This window comes from Passer domesticus, chromosome 5 (assembly GCF_036417665.1).
Source record: "Passer domesticus isolate bPasDom1 chromosome 5, bPasDom1.hap1, whole genome shotgun sequence".
NCBI lineage: Eukaryota > Metazoa > Chordata > Aves > Passeriformes > Passeridae > Passer > Passer domesticus.
Window position 1 is genome coordinate 39,723,435 of NC_087478.1, and position 17,393 is coordinate 39,740,827.

The 17,393-nt window shown below is 34.2% G+C and overlaps 1 long non-coding RNA gene across 8 annotated transcripts in view; it reads right to left on the bottom strand.

The window, feature by feature from the left end:
- Positions 1-17,393, bottom strand: part of LOC135300311 (uncharacterized) — an 89,569-nt gene that overhangs the window by 31,204 nt on the left and 40,972 nt on the right. For 2 of the 8 annotated variants that reach the window (XR_010362167.1, XR_010362169.1), the window contains exons 1-5: positions 8,883-9,006; positions 8,362-8,472; positions 7,370-7,487; positions 4,014-4,066; positions 3,648-3,759 (exon numbers count right to left, since the gene is read on the bottom strand). This is a non-coding gene — a long non-coding RNA (uncharacterized LOC135300311). Of the gene's footprint in view, positions 1-2,231; positions 2,574-2,672; positions 2,792-3,647; positions 3,760-4,013; positions 4,067-7,369; positions 7,488-8,361; positions 8,473-8,882; positions 9,007-17,393 lie in introns of those variants that run through there. The other 6 variants (XR_010362168.1, XR_010362165.1, XR_010362163.1 and 3 more) reach the window with 6 other exon arrangements.

The following is a 17,393-nucleotide window of genomic DNA, read 5'->3' on the forward strand; positions in this document are numbered from 1 at the left end:
GTCTTTTATCCTCTGAATATGATTAATGATGCTTTGTGTTTTGCAAGACATTATTAAAAACAGAAGCCTATGACTTCATTGTCTCTGACAACGACTTTGAACATGGGGTCAGCTATTGCACTTTTACATTTCTTTGCAAGATTAAAAGAAAGTAAGGACTGTTGCAGTGGAAGGGGGGGAACCTTACACAGATTTAACAAAGCAGAATACACACACGTTTTCAATATGCTTCTTCCAATGAAAATTCACCTCATTCATATGATACTGCTGGTAAGCAAACACTAGTGACAGGCAAATCTAGCCATCAGGAAAACTTACTGGGTTCAGGGTTATCTCAAGTACCACATGCTAGAATTGTTGAAAATGTTAAGGAAAGAGTTCAGAGTTCCATTGAGAAAATTACAAGTAACAGTTAGAATTTTTTGGTTCCATTCCTGGACTTTCAATAATGAAAAAGAAAATTATCAAGCAGAACTGAAACAAACTGTGTAACAGCAAGAATTCATTTGAAAATATTACTGAGCAATTACACATCAGCACTTTTTTATTTTCACGTAAAATACACTACTTTCACAAGCTGAATGTGCTATACCTTTATAAAGTTTATATACAGTACTGCTTAAAGTGCTGGAAATGCTAGGTCTCCCTTTAATATCTAAACAGGAAATTATTCACTCTTTTTAAGCTATTCTGTTCATCTGTGATGCATTATTTTATTGAATTTTTGCAATGTAAGGGTTATTTTTTTTTACCGATATCTTCACCTTTCATGAATGTCAACAGCATTCCCACTGTACTAAAAGCCTAAAAGGGGAATTGAAAACCTCACAGAAATTAATGGTAAAATTCAAAATTATTTCAGCAACGTTGAGGTTCTGTTAAGTCAAGCTGAGAATATGGTTGCAATAAAACCACTATTGCTTTGACCATTGAGAGAGGAATGAATGTTATCTAACACTGGCAGTTTTCTGCCTTCAGAACATTCGTTTAGAGAAGTGGCTAGAAAATCATGGTACTTTTCCAGCTGGTTATGCTTTTCACTGTCTTTAACTTCATTGTAAATTTTGTCTGTTGAATGAACCTTGCTGCAACTGGCTTGAATAAATTTGAGACACTATAAGTCAGTTATAAATTTATCTTGCATATTATCAAGGTCCTTTCTTTGAGGTCTGGTTTGACCTTTCAGGGTTTCAGTTGCCTTCAATGGTATTGTAAACAGGGAGCAATGTAAAATAAATTTTATTCATGATATGGTGAATGAAGAGGTGGAAAAATCAGTAAATATTGCATTGAAGATTATTGTATTTAGATGGTCTCTGCCTTAATGAGAAGATTTTTCTTTAGTGATTTAGCAGAAATCAAAAATGTCTCCTGTAATATGATCTGCTTTTTCACTGTTTACCCATTTAACAATTTTAAAATCATATCCCCCCACCACTGGGTGCTCAAGAACCAGATAGAAATCATTATTATGCAGTTCATACTAACACTGAAGCACAATAATTTTTTCAGAGATAAGTCTTGAAAATGAATTAAAACTATGCAGAATAATAAGACCCTTTCTCTTTCTGTGAGTTACAATAAGAAAGAAGTGACTACTATTTGGAAGGCAGATTTTACCAGCTGGACTTTTGGAAAATGGAAGTATGGTTCTCACATTTGCAGAAATTTTGGCCTGCCTGATACAAGGATAAAAGACAAACATTTAAAGAAAATAATTTCATTGCATTTAATTTCAAACTTGAATGTGCACCATGGATCTTAATATAACCACTGAGGGTTCCCCACCAGCCTGTAAACCTCCCTACAACTTTAGCTCAGAATTGATCTATTGCACTGCAATAAAACTAAGAGAAAGTAGATTTAGTAAATTCTGTTACATTTTCCTAACAATACAGAAAAATTTGAAAACAGCACTCACAAGAATATTTTGCCATGACATGTATATGTATTCTCTTAAGTAGAAGAGATGTAAATGTTTTCACAAAGAATAAGCACAAGGAGGTGTTCTAATTACCAAATAAATGTAAAAAACAATAGCAACTTTTAAAATGTTGCTCTACTGCTACTTTTGTTTGTGTAAATAACAAGTTTTCTACTAAAAGCAATGCTTTTTTTATCTAGTCAGAAATATGCAGAAGCCAGTGTCCTATTGGGATGCTCTGATACCTGAAGGTATGTCTTTTATACACACAACTTTTATATAATATGTAAATTAGATGAAACACATATACATAAACATAAAAAATAATTTTATTGAAAGCGTAGCATAAGTGTGCCACTGTTATCCTCTGATGTATTCCTCATTTTCTTATCAATAGTATAAATCTGAAGAGGTGCATTACTTCATACAGTAATAGAGTTGATTTAGTTTTAGTTTAACCAAGAGCAGGCTCCAGTCCATTCTTCCTGGTTTCTCTTCATAATCAGTTTCAGAGTATTACTGTTCTAATGTTACATACACCTCACTGGTTACCAGGCCACAACCTGACCTTAAATTTGTATGAAAAATTAAGTGGAAGGCAGACGATTGAGCTGTGGTTTCTTTCAGTTTCATATCATTGCCCTTGCATCTGGCGGGAGGAAAAAAAGGGGAAAAAAAAAAGGCAGCTGCCTGATACCATAATGTCACTTTTAAGTTTTACACTGAAAAAGCACTAAGCGGGGCTTACTCAGAGTCATTTTTCAGCCAATTCTTCTTCCTGGAAATGTGATGATGTGAAGACAGACAGAGCTGAGGGAAGAAACAGTCCAAAAGCCATCTCCCTCACTCTATTATTACGAATCACCCCTGTTATAGAAGGAAAACTACACATACTCAGCATGCTTCAAAGAAGGAAAATGATGTGACAAAGCCATGAAGTTAAATTAAACAGATCTGATCTACACCACCAATTTCATGTCTGCATATTTTTCCGTTTAATTAAAAAAATAGCTTAAGACTTTTGTTACAGTATGTGACATCAAGTTAATATAGTAAATCGGAATGTAATTAAGTAGCACAACTGTCCTCAAGAGCTTCATAGCTTGAATTTGGCTGATTAAGTTAATTTAATTAAGATTTTTTTTGTAGGGCTAAGGTAAATCTAGTTTATAAATACCAAGCACTTTGAATTAAAGTTTGTACAATATTTCAAACCCATGTCTTAAGCCCCATTACTTTAGGATTTTAAAATATTTGAGTACCAGTAAGTACATTTACCCATACTCATACTGGCATGTGTAGAATTAAACATGTGACTTTAAAAAGGGATTTCTCAATTCTCAGTTCATATTTTTTTTTCTCTTTTGTAATAAGCAAATTTTACACATCAGAAAGGAATGCAACAAACTTATTAAATAACACATTTCTTTTAAGCCCTCAATGAGGCAAATGAGCTGTCAAATAAGTCATGTGGTATTTATAAAAATGTGGACAATTAACAGCAGACAAAATATTCACTGCTGGATTGCTGATGCATTAAAAATTCCTTTGAAATTTATGGAGAAGCATGGCAGGAGTCTACCTATTTCAGACCAAAGCCACTTTGCAAGAGTAACAGTAATGCTCTCCTATGAGCATTTAAAGATAATTACTAGCAAAACTATAGCAAAGTGATAGAGGTTTAGAATGTTGACAATAGATATTGTCATCAAACACGACTTACCCAAAAACTTAATCAGAAAAACAGGAATGGAGTCTCCATTCCATTATCAGCTTTGAAAGAAGGTGTCATCCTTGGCGTCTCTCCTGCTCCTTTCTTGGGCATGGACTGCAGGCTAAAGAAGAAAAAGAAACAAGAAGGATTTCCTTTATATACATATGAATCACCAAAATATATTGTGGCCTCCTAAAAGTGACTGTGTTGGTGGCTGTGGACCAACACAGCTGACTCCTATACCTGAGTTAATAATATGAAGTGTCACATTAATTAGCAAATTAAAACCAGAACTTTTAAGGCAGGGTTTGCCTGATTTATTTGAGATTACACCTCTACTTTATGATAGAATGAATTTGGCCTAGCTGTTCCTACCTGTCCTCAATGATTTGCAGATGAAATACTTCTCAGTCAGATGAATCAGGTTCCTAGAGAAATGGCATAATATAACTTTTGAGAGGATGGCAGACAATATGGCAGCAGCACTTTTCATGTTATTGTTATTAACATCTCTGCCCAAATTATAGTGTTATAGAGGAAAATTTGAAGGAAAAAAAGCTTTTTCAAGGTTTGCTCTCTATGGTATTCTACAATTCCAATGAATTGACTTCAGTGAGGCCATCTCAGTCTTCAGAGGGTGATAAAGGAATTAGGTCCATTTTTTCCTACTGACTGCTCTCCAACTTCTAAGGACTCTGGACAAAAGATATTTTTGTTAAAATGTCAGCACTTTTCCCTTCAACTCTGATGCAAGACTTCACAATACACTTTTCTGATCTTCCCCTCCTTACCCCCTCAAGCAAAATTAGGATTCATCTACTCAACAGTTGACTAGTTAGTTTTAAAAGAGTTGGTAAGATAAGGTGTGAGGTAATACTTGTAAAGATACACAACTGTTTGCATATGGTTTCTGTACAGAATGTAGGGCACTACTGTAACCCAAATAGATTGAAGGATTTACTGTCTCTGGTTGTGCTACAAGTCTCCAGGCCTTTCCTAGTAAAATTTTGCTAGGATTTTTTTTTTTCTCGCTAGCTATGATCTAGTTCATTGGCTTCTGAAACACTGCTGACCTTCACACACTCTCACATATCAGCTTGTATGACATTTAGCTGATCAGACTGAAAAAAATATTGATGCTGTGCTCTACAGATTAATGGGGCAGCACTGACTGCAACCTCAGTGATCATCCATAGTCAGATCACAGTGCAGAATCAGTGATTTGCCTTTTTTTGTTCTCATGTTCACTTGGGCAACCAACACTGTCCTATGACCTATTTTAGCTTGTAATGCAAAAACAATCAAGATGACTCAAAGGGAAAACACTAAAGCAACAAAACTTCTTGTTTCAATAAACATCCACATTCCTTTCCAATGTATGCGTTACTGAAATTTGAAGAACAGAAAAGTAGATAAAATATGGCTTTGATTAAAACCAATATTTGTTAGGTTTTTATAGTTTGCTTATGAAGAACCTACATAATCAATAAGTTCCAGAGCATTGGTTAGTTATTAAATTCATTCAGATGAGAAAAAAATACCTCAAACCCATACCAAGAATATTAATCATCACTTGGGAAGAAATCTAATTTTTTTGCTAGAAAACCAATTTTTAACATTATGGATTTGGTGTGTGATGGTGTTCTTGTTAATGAGAGATCCAAATTAATTTCAGCTGATGCCAGGGAAAGAACATGTTCAACATTGTTGAGTCATACATATGTGAGGAATATCACTGCTGTTTTATTAGACTGTGAAATTACTACACACTCTTACAGAATAATAAAAAATGTATTATGGAAAGGGTCTTTATGCAATTTCTAGCTATAAATGATAGACAAGTTTTGTACTTGAGGCAGTAATATTTGCTCTAAATGCATACCATATAGCACTTCAATTTGAAATGAGGGAATAGTCTACCCAAACTCAAAACCATATGCTATGGTTAATGCCCTGTGGAATTTGCAAGCAGACGTTCAGTATAATTATTGCTACCTAACAGCATTATGGAGGAGAATGAAGCAATAGATGACAGGATTTGAAGTACTGTAGTCTAATTTAGACATAGAGTTTTAATTATTGATTGTTTTTTGACCTACTGTGAAAGTAAAGGTTGCTCAGAGAAGAGATTTTAATTCAGTTTATCTAACCATTTCTCAAGAAAGAGTCACAGTATTGCTTAATTTCAAAAAAATAAAAGAAAAAAATTTGTTTCACCTGGGGAAATAAACCTGTGGAAATGCAATTTAAAGAAGATTTTATTATCCTCAGTATACTCAATATCCTGTATTACAAAGAAAATGGAGTAAGTATTGGTAATTATAAAGTGCTAAATTTTGTATTTCTGTTGGTATAAAGAAATAAACTAAGTATTGTATATTTCAATATTCAGGATATACAAATTGCTAAAATGACAACATTATTTCTAAAATTTTACTGGGAAGATACGGAAAAACAGAATAATGTTTTAACTTTTTAAATTTCAATGAAACTAAAATTTGATGAAACACATATACTTAATGAATGACCACTTGTATCTCAAAACCACCCATTAGCTTTATTATACTCAGATATTACAGGATAAGGAAAGTTGCTCTAGCAAAATTTCTTAATTTATGCAAAGTTTTTATATTCAAAGATCACAGAAAAGTTAGTTTAAAGTTTTTTTTAAAAATTATACAATTTCTGTTTTAAATAAAATTTTATGGATTAAATACACAAATCTCACAGAAATGTTCATGCCCTTCTGCTCTATTTATTGAGGTATTTACTTCAGATCATTGCTTTCCTTCATTTAGTTATAGTTAGGACCCCCCAGTGCTCAAGTACAGAGGCATAGATGCTAAAAATGGTACATGGAATAACCTCAACTGGTGCTTTGTGTCATGTGGAAGGGCTCTCTGAAAGGTTAGATGACGACACACACACACACATATATATATATATATATATATATATATATATATATATATATATCTGTAAAAAGCTGAAAATATCCATCATAAGCCATCCTGTGTTCTTCTTTCTATGACATGAATTACATGAATGGGAAATTTTTGGGAACAGAAGGTTGAGCCATGATATATTAAAAAAAACCCCAAAACAAAACAAACAAACAAGCAAAAAGTGAAAAAACAAAATGTTAATCTCAGTGGGAAGTGACTTATTTTTAATTTGGTGACTAAATACAACAAATGTAAATTAAGGGTGTAGTTTTGAAATTAATCTACTAATTTTCTTCCCTAGCATTTACTTAACTATAGAGTCTGAAACACATTGATTTCTGGATACCATTCAGTTATTATTAGGGCTAATTTTGGTTTTTAATTTAGATTAAGAAATAGTTGCTTGCTAAGAGTTCCAAGCTTTCCTTGAAAAACACAATCCACACCCAGAAATCCTTTTTAAAGACCTTTCTTACTATCCAGAAACACTGAGGGCCAAACCTTAAATAATTTATACAGCTATTAAGATTAAACAGCAAAAACCAAAAAAAATGTTTATTGGATGGAGGACAATAGATGTAAGAACATCCAAAAAACCAAATCAAATACAATACAGAGCAAAAAGGGAACCATGAAAGTTCAAGGTTCGTTTTGAAAAGAATTTAAATAAATTTAATTATTTTCCTGACCCTATGGACATGTGGCCATCTTACATGTAATATCTTTCCCCTTCAATTCCATTTGGTAACAGTATTTGAGATATATTCAGGCCACTAAATAGCTCACCTTTTTCTTTCATTCTTTTTATTTTTTTTTCCTTTTCTCCCAAGAACCACAGGTAGAAGGGCTGCTTTTTCCTTCTGGATTTTTTTCTGCAGACTTTTTTTTTCCTGGAAAGTCACTTCTGAAAGTTAAACCAAAACAAAAGTTGTATGGATGCCTGTATATTATTAAAATTTGGTTAGAAAAAAATTCAGTGATCTACTCTGGCTTAAATTTGAGGCCTAGCTTAATGGACTGAAATGTTTCTTTAAAAACACTTATTTAGAAGATTAATTAAGGAAAAGTTTCCTTCCCACCAGATTAAACCATATATCTGCATAGTCTGGATATCCTGTGGAGCTATTTGTGTACTCGTTAGCAGTGACTGACAGGACTACCCAGCGTGTCAATGTGTCTCTTGTTTTGGTTTATCAGATAACTGGTGAAATGTAACACTGATGGTGTCAGATTCCTACTTACAATATTGTTGGGTAAACAAAAAGTGGGTAGGGTTGTTTGGGATTTCTCACTCATTTGAATTCTTAAATTGTCCTCTCTTGTAATGTCCCTGTTTCTAATTAACAGCATTTAAGAAGGGCTTAACTTGCTTTTTGCCTTACTGAACAAACCATGTCCAGTTTTACATGCAAGAAGAGCTTTCTACTGTTATGATTTATGCCACAGAAAAACACAAATAAAAACATGCAATATTTTTTCCTTACTTGTTGCTTAGGTTGGCCACCTTGATAGAAATGATTTGTATATGAACAATTTTTTACCGTGTAGAATGAAGTTTATACTGTGTGGAAAGATGTTTTTGGTAGTATAGAATAATTCAAAGGGTTCTTCTCAATAACTCAAATAGCTATACCAACTGAAAATTCCAGCATATATTGGGAATTCTCAGTTTTGAGTCTACACAACTAGGAGGGTTTAAAAATCAGTTAATTTTACTAATGAACTTAGTTCACCCTATATTAGATAAAAGCAAGACAAATAACCCCAAGAAATCTGACCTTAGATTAGCGAGTCCAGATATCCAGCCTTACAGATAATAAGAAACATGAAGTTCTCAGACTTTTCTCCGTTATTTTGTCAGTTCCTCAATTTCCATCAATTATTCTGCACTAAAAATACAATGAAAAGCCTTAATTAATACAGAAATAGAATCTGACAGATATAATATCTTCTATTTTGAATTACTGAAAATTTACTTCCATGAAATATAAATAGGTTAAATAAATTATTAACAATTGAATACTTTAATTATATTTACCCAACAATAATGAAATATATATGTTATAGAAAGGTAAAGTGCTTTCTGCTCAAATCAACACTCTGTGACTTTAAAGAAAATTCTAAAACTTCCATTCATTTGCATTATCTTCTCCGGAAATCTGAATCTGAATATAATTAAAGTATGACTCTAGAATGTAATGCAGAGTGACATGATTTGTAAAGCAATCCCTCTGTATTGTAAATATTGCAATGGTTACCATACTGATGAATGAACTAAAGAAAGAGGACTACTGCTGACCTATTGCACACTGACAGGGTGGAGTTAGGATTAGTTTTTTGAAGACCTTACTGAATTCACAGTTACATTTTTCTTACGAGTCAAGCCATTGACTGGCATCCATCTGGAATTTCATGTGTTCCAAAGTGGTGGCAACATGTTCCCTCTGTTTGTGATGTAGGAGAAACAATGGATTGTCTTTATTAAAACATGTAGAATCCTTAAATTGAGCATCTTAGAGGACTCAGTTCAAAGTACTTGAATAATACCTGATACATCAACTTGAATCTTTCATGATAGGATGAATCTTTCATGAATCTTTCATGACAGAGACTGTGCCCTCGGCTAACTCATGTTTCTTCACTTTGCAAGTTTTCTCACTTTGGAAAAATGCTATTTCAGTAAAGCAATAAAGGTTATGATGGGGATCTTTTACTATATTTGGGAGAAGTATCAGCTTCAGATAGATGCACTTATACCATTCATGAGCTGTTTTATTTTTATCTTACTTGCATGACCATCAAGTGTAACTGTTGTGGATCATCACTGTTAGGCAGACAAGCTCCATGCAGCCACTTGCTCGTGTTCACCACAGTGATATGGAGGAGAGATTTGGAAGGGCAGAAGGAGAAAATTCATTAATTGAGACAAAGACAGTTCAATAGATAAAGCAAAAGCTTCATCCAAAAGTAGAACAAAATAAAGAATTCACCCACCACCTTCATCAACAGGGACATGTTCAGCAACCTCCAGAAAAACAAGGTTCGATCATGCTTAATGCTTTCCTGGGAAAACAAATGCCATAATTCTTTCATTCCTTCCTCTTTCTCTCACCTTTTATTGCTAGGCACAACATCATGTGGATTGAATATCTCTATAGTCAGCTGTCCTGGCTGTGTCCCCTCCCAACCCCTTGTGCACACCCAGCCTCCTCACTGGCAGGGTGGTGTGAGGGGCAGGAAAGGCCTTGATGCTGTGTGGGCACTGCTCAGCAGTGTCTCAAACAGTGGTGTGTTGTCAACTCTGCAAAAAATCAGGAACATACACTATGTGTGCTGCTATGAAGAAAATTAACTCTCTCCCAGATATAACTGGCACAATAACAAAACAGCATCACGTGAGATAGTTCTCTGGGCAAAAGAACTAAGAATTCTTGCAAAGTTAGGATAAAAACCAGAAAAACTACCAGAGGTCTGTGAAGAGTTCTCTAAAATACTTCAAAACTAAACTTTAATCCGCATCAGGCAGAAGCAGACCCAGTGTACCAAATAGTGACGACAACATAAGTTAATATGCTCCTCATGCAACATAAATTATGGAACATAATCCAAAGATTAAAGTATTCTCTGCTGTCCTCTATTAAATTATAGGAGCTTGGGAAGAAAAAGCAAATAAAGCATGACTTCAAAAGGGAAGCTGATGTCCAAGAGAGGAAAAAATAATTTTCTAAATATGTAGGAAGGAAATTTTGGGCACATTAAGTCAGTCATACCATTTACTCACCTACCAACATATCCCTTCTCATAGTACAGCTTTGATCTATTTTAGTTTCTCCTTCTTTGTATGAGTTATTTAAATAAACTGAAAACTGATTAGCTGAGGGATAAGAGGTACTCAAAAGTGTGGATAATGTCCTGAATTGCCTAAGGCAGAGTAGGGGAGCAATTTTCGAAAGTGAGAATTATGTCCATGTTATTAATGTAGTCAATATTTATATGGATTAGCTGAGCAGGAAAAAAGGAAAAAGAAAAATTCTCTTGCAAATCAGAAAACTGCTAAATTTCCATGAGAGAACATGAATGAAATTGAGTTACTCATTCTGGAAATGCTGCACTGGCTGAAATGAACAATCATGAACATACTGACTGAATTATTTTATGTTCTGAAAACTCAAATACCTGATTTGTGGATTTAGTTTCAAAAATTTCATTTTTTAAGTGCTAACTCTTTGAGATTTCCTGTAATACCAACTGAAATTATAAAAAGTTCAACACAGAAAGGCTTTAAGAACTGTACTAATTATCTCTGTGTTTGAAGTCATATCTGCAGTATTGTTTACTTTGTGATGCTTTTGGTGAAACAAATATTAGAAAAGTCCAGGAATCTGAATGACTGTAAAGCCTGAAAACAGGACCACTTACTGGTGACAGACTTTACATAGATTATATGCGTAAAACTAAACTGGTTTGCAGTGAAACTCATTACTTCACACTTTGCAAAAAAAAGATATGGTTTATAAAAAAACTACTTTGATTTTATATTCAAGAAAAAATATATGTACAACAGGAAATTCTGAATAGCAGTTAGTAGTAACTGTTTTCATGTAATTTCCTTCTCAAGCTGCCAATCAGCTACAATGCATGTCTTTCCATGCTCAAGGAGCTGTATTTTTAACGCTCTCTACACATCAACAGCAATAGCATGGTCAATTTTACAATATTTAGAAAAATTATAATCCTCCCAATTTTATTTAGGTTCTAACAACCAAGTTGCTTATTAATTAACAACCTTAGAAGACAGAGGTTGGGGGGATTTTAAGTATTTATGATGCTTAATATCACATCTTTGTTACATATTCGTGGAACAATAGCTAACATAAGGATCGGATGATCCTTAGTGCTATTGTAAATTTAATTAATATGAGGATCCTTCTTACTTTTGAATCATGTATTGTTTATAGAGGGCTCATATCATATCAGCTCCAGGATTCCAAGATCTGAAGCAACAATGGCTACTTCAAGTTTACAGATCAGCTAGATTTAAGATTGATGAGACCTTGATTTTTCAGTGATGTGCACAGGTTCACCCATTGATTTCAATGCACAGAAGAGCAAGATCAGGCTTCAGATTTCCTTCCACTTTTAACTGTTAATTTGTCGTATCAAACAGATTGCATATATGGACATGAGACTTAGTAGCAGCGAATCTTTTGAAACACACAAGATGATTGTTAATGGGTTAAAGGCTCCCCAGTTCTGTCTTCTAGCCATTAAAATCTGCAATTACAGAAAAGATCTTGATCTCTGGAAACCATGCCTTGTTAAATTTCCTTAGCAGACAAGATGGTACTGTGTAGCATTACATGTGGTTGCTGTTAGCCACATCCTTGCTGTAAGTTACCACAGTGTAGCCAAGGTAATAGGATGTGACAAATGGCAGCACGGCAAGTCATTTTGTGTAGTTTCCTTTGGAATATAAAAACTAAGGAGAGGCTTATGCTGACTTTCACTATCCATTTGCTCATGGATGAAGTGAACAATGATTAACTTGAATTTGAGCTGCACTGATCTACAAAGAGGCAAGGGAAAATCCTAGGGAACAGCAAGAAATCTGATAGGGACAAATGGCAAAGCAAGGCAGAGTGAGATGCTGCAGAATGCAAATATATCTTGGGTCATTTATTTGGATAAAATTACTTAAAAAATAGACTTTAAAAACTTTTTTTTTTTAATCAAACCCTATTTTTTCTCTTTAGGTCCATGAAACTCTAGGATAGGGTAGCAGTTGCCCATGGGGTAAGATTTTGCTGTTGGGCATGTGCAAAGCCAAGAGCAGTAAGATGACTCTATTGCTTTGCAGTTTTGACCTTGAAAAAGAAGACTGACAAAATAGGAAATTTCAAGTCTTCTATATTTTCTTCCAGCACAGACACAGTGTGGGCTTTTTTGTTTTGATTTTTTTGATGACCTTAGATTTTATTAACTGGCTTTTAAACTGTTTTTACTCCAAAGGGCTTTTGAACAAAAAGAGGAGGCTGGAGGGAATGATAATTTTCTTCTGTAAGAAAGGAAAATACACAGCACTTCTTAATGATAGAAAGTTAGAAACCTTTCAAAAGGCCTTTCACAGCTGTTTGTCTTCCCATAGATTAGAGAACCACCAGAAATATCTGCAGGCAAAAATTACTTCAGTGATTATTTGAAGCGTGGACTAAATGTTAAAAACCACACGCAATTCAATTATATTCTGGTGTTTAGATACAGCAATATAAAACAAAAAAACTGGCAATTATTTGGGGAAGGTTTTTTTTAACCTTGTTTTTAAAAGAAAAAATGAAAACTTTTTGCTAAAATTATTTTCTGACTTCTGTTGTATAAAGTCAGTTTGGATTTTATAAAAATATGTGATGGAAGAGATAGAGCTTAATAGATAAATACAATTTTTCATTGGACATCATATTATTGAAATATAATTTAAAAAAAAAATTGAGGTCAGACTAACAACTCCAGCCAGAGGAAGTGACTGTCCCACTTGTTCAACTATTTGCCAGGTTACTGACCTTATCCTCTCTCTTCCCTCTTCTTTTCAAGATTGCCTTCATCTCATTCAGTTCTGGTAAGTCTGGAGCAGAAAAACTGTGCTGAAACCACTAAACCTGCTGACTGTGGAACTGAGACCAGACTAGGTGCATGAACCATTTTACATGGATCAGTGAGAACTAGAACAACATCTTTGACTGTTATCTTTGTATAAAACTGATGCATTATGTCCCACTTAGACATAATCCTTTGACATTCACCCTCTGAATACTGATCTGTTTCACCTATTGTCCTACAGGGTCAGAAAGATTTACAGTCTTTAGCTAGTCTTACATTTTCTCCTACCTATTGTGGCTTTTTACATACATAAAAACTTCTGATTTTCTCAGTTGCTAACATAGCTCTGAGCTGTAACAACCTCATTGAGTGTTCTATCTTTTGCTCTTCTCAAGCCTTTCTGGTTATGAACTTCCATTTGCTAGGGCATGCATGAGTCTTCAAAACGTGAACAAAATGTCACCATAAAGAGCATGGTGGAATGTCTGAGATGGCAGCTTCTGTGCTTATGGGTTTGCTACAGTCAGTGCATCCTGCACATTGAAGGGATTTGGAATAACCAGGAAATATTAAGCTATTCACAGTTGCAAGTGGATATAGGCAGAGGAAAGTGCTTTTTTACAGCCCTTTTGCAAGGCATCAGATTCAACAATCTATTTTTCTGTCTCCTGTTCTAAGAATGAAAAATACTCTTATTGTGATGTTGGATTTGTTAAACAGTCTACAGTTACCCTGAATATCTGAGTAGAATCTGTAAAGAAAGTGGGTTTTCTTGTTGAATTAACTTAGTTTTGGTAGACTAGATGGTTAATTTGGAATAAGGGATGAAGAGCCCCAAACAACTTAGTTCTGCCTTATTCTTCACTATTTGAACAGTTCTAAATATTAATTTATGAAACTAATTTAATAATTTTTTTCATAGAGCCAGTTGCTGATAATCAAAAATTTATATTCAAATATTTCACCAAGACAATTATTACAACTGGTGTCATATGGGATTTTTTAAAGCATTTTGGTTGAAATGTTTAAAATTTTATTTAAATCCCAGCTAATTTTATTATGTGTTTAATTTTGTTACATGAGAATTATTTTTAAATACCTCACCTATTTAATTTACCAACCTATTTGCACCAGGTTCACCTCCATAGGACATGCATACTTTACAAGTCACTGTGTGCTAGAAATCAGGATCATTTTAGTCAGTAGCTAAGTTGCTGTCATTTCATATCACACATATAGTGCATTTTAGATACCACATTGAAATGTATTTTCTAGACAATTATTTCCAGTCTAAGTAACCATAGGGAAGCAGAAAACTATTCAAAAAATGAAAATAAGATGGTTTATATCACCTGCATAACTTGTTTTGTTCTCTGCCTTCAGGCTTCAAAACCCGCTTCCCATATTTTTTCCTTTCTTTAAAAACAATGTACATCAGCTTAATTTATCCCAGGTCCCAACAGAAGGATCAGATTTTAAGCATTTAATGCTGTGGTTTCAAATCCAATTTTACAGTGTTCATCGTTTCAGAAGTGGCAGAATCCAAAGTGAGCTTTAAAGAAAAAAAAAAAGAAAAATAAGAAAAAAAATCGAGATGTTTAGGGCATGTACTTTTAAAAGGAAAGTTTTACTATGAAGTTATAACCTGAAGAATTTTTCTAAAGGTGTTAGTTAGGAATATTTCCAGTTTTAAGAACTGTTTCTTATTGAAAAGGACCAAAATTTTGAAGGGCAGCCGTCTGTGTATATGCAATTTTTTGTGTACTTCTTCTAATGTGCCCTACTGAAACTAGTGCATAGGAGGACCATACTTCAGGTTTTAAGGAAAAAAAATCCAAATATTTTTCAATACATAATTATTCCATTGCTGCTGAATGTAAGAATGCAGAAGCTAGTATAACATGATTCTTCCTCCTCAAGGGATTGTCTGAGTAGTTATGGCTTGCCACTACTGTAGGATACAGGATTATCCCTTTTATCTGCTGCCTTTATGACATGTGCCTGGGAACAACCCCTGCCATCTGCACACCAGTTCACTTTCCTGCTGGTGAAGTCCACCATCATTAGGGCATTGCTCTCTGAATTTCCACTATCTGTAGGGTGCAAGCCCTCCAGCAAAGATCCTAAGCAGAGTAAAGCATACCCTTAAGGACTCATTAGGCAAAAATTTGCAAATTTGCTTTGTAAATCTTTCCATGCCCCTCAGTGAGTAGCAAGTGCTATTCACAGGTTCAATTCTACTGATTTCAGAAGTGAGCCTCTTACTGAAAACCAGTGTTTGTCTACAGGACAGAGAAAGGAGTGAGCAATAATTTGGTTTTGTGTCCACACAGAGTTTACCATTAATGGAGACCAAAAGGGAACTTGTTGAGAAAAACTTGCTGACAAAAAGGCTTTCACAAGAGTAGTAAATGACTCCCAAATACAAGGCTGTGATCACCAAATATCTGCATGACTAACAGAAAATATACATTAGTGTTGGATACCTTTTTTCCCTTCCCAGAAAATCCTGTTCTCCTCCCCTTGAGATATTTTCTTTCATGGAAATTTGTTGTTGATTATAGCCTTAATATAAAGCTAATAAATGAGATGGGAATTGTTAAGTTAAATTGGAAGCACAGCCTTTCTTAAGGCACAAAGTTGCAGGAATTTTGAGTGCAGTATCTCAGCTGGGTATAAATCAGCAGTGGTGGTACCACTGAAGCTTCAGGCATAACAGTGAAGCAGCACCTTCTTTGTAACCATTGTAAAATTGCATGAGCTTACAGTCAGCTTCTCAGAGGCTGTGACAGAAGACAGCATGGATAACCTGATTTTGATGTTGGAAAGAAGACAAAGATGTAGTGGATACAGAAGGTGAAATACCTTCTTCCCCCTGAATGTACTCCTACAGGTCATGGTTCAGACCCATTAGTGAGGTAATATGACAAAGCTTATACTGATACTACTTCTAGGGATGTTTGGACAAAGATTGTCATCTGGATGTCATAGACAGCCCTAGACAGACTTTATTTTAAAGTGGGTGGAGAAATATTACATCATCCACTTTGACATAGCAATCCCTTCTAGAGCATTTTAAAACAAGAGGGAAAAAATGATCTATTTTTTTTAACTAAATTGTAGCTTATTGTTTATATGCAGCTTCTTTTTATATGCTCTTCTCTTCTATATTGACTTTGAAAGGTATGTGGAATGTTAAAATTCATTCCTTTTTTAATAAAGTGTGGCCAAAAATAGCCTGGACACATGATACTGAAGCTGCTCTTGTGCTACCCATTTAAGTTATGTATCAAGTATAAATTTAATCAAGGCCACATTTTATTTATATATTTCATGCATTAAACTCATTTAAACTTTTAGTCAGATTTCATTAGAGGAAATACTACCGCACACATCATGCAGTAGTAAAGCTAATGTGCTTCAGGAATTTGAAAGGATTTAGAGATCAGAGGGTCTGATTTCAAAATTTCTTTTTCTTTTTCTGCTTAGTGCTTGGAGCAGGTCTGTTTGCTGTACATAGTTTGTTTCCTAGGACACTAATACAGTCAGCATGGTCTGTACAAATGTGTAAACACAGACATTCTCTGTAATCAGTGCATTTGGTGTCTTAAGGCAAGATTACGTTTTTTTAGGAAATGCAATTTATGTTCAAGATTAAATTTCTCCTCCAGACTGATAACGTCTTGAAGTTGAATGAGATCATAAATTTTGTGTCCTGACTTCTTGTTCTCCATCTTAGATCTTCATTCCCTTTTTCAGTGTTTTAGAAAAGGGGAACTGAAAGAAATATATCTATAGTGATTAACCTTCATAAAAATAGTCTGCAAGGATTGATAATGTGTAAATAAATGTTTAAAAATCTAAAATTATGGAAAACTGCAATAAATGCCTTTACTAATCAACTTCCAGGTCTCATTTTTATTCCATACAGGATTAAAAAATACCCCAACCACAGAAAAGATCCCATACATAAGAAAAAAATAACACAGCCTTAACTGAATTTAACTGCTGTGGTTTTGTCAGGTCTCTTTTGGTCAGACTTTCTCTGAGCTTTTTCACCCCACTGTCTACAAAGCTGGGGAAACTTCATGCTGTATCTTTTACTATAACTCAGATAGGGATATATACATTTTTATGATTCACAAGACAGCTTCATTTATCTTTGCTGGAAAAGAGAAACAAAAGAGAAAATAAAGAAAAAAAAATAAAAAAGGTA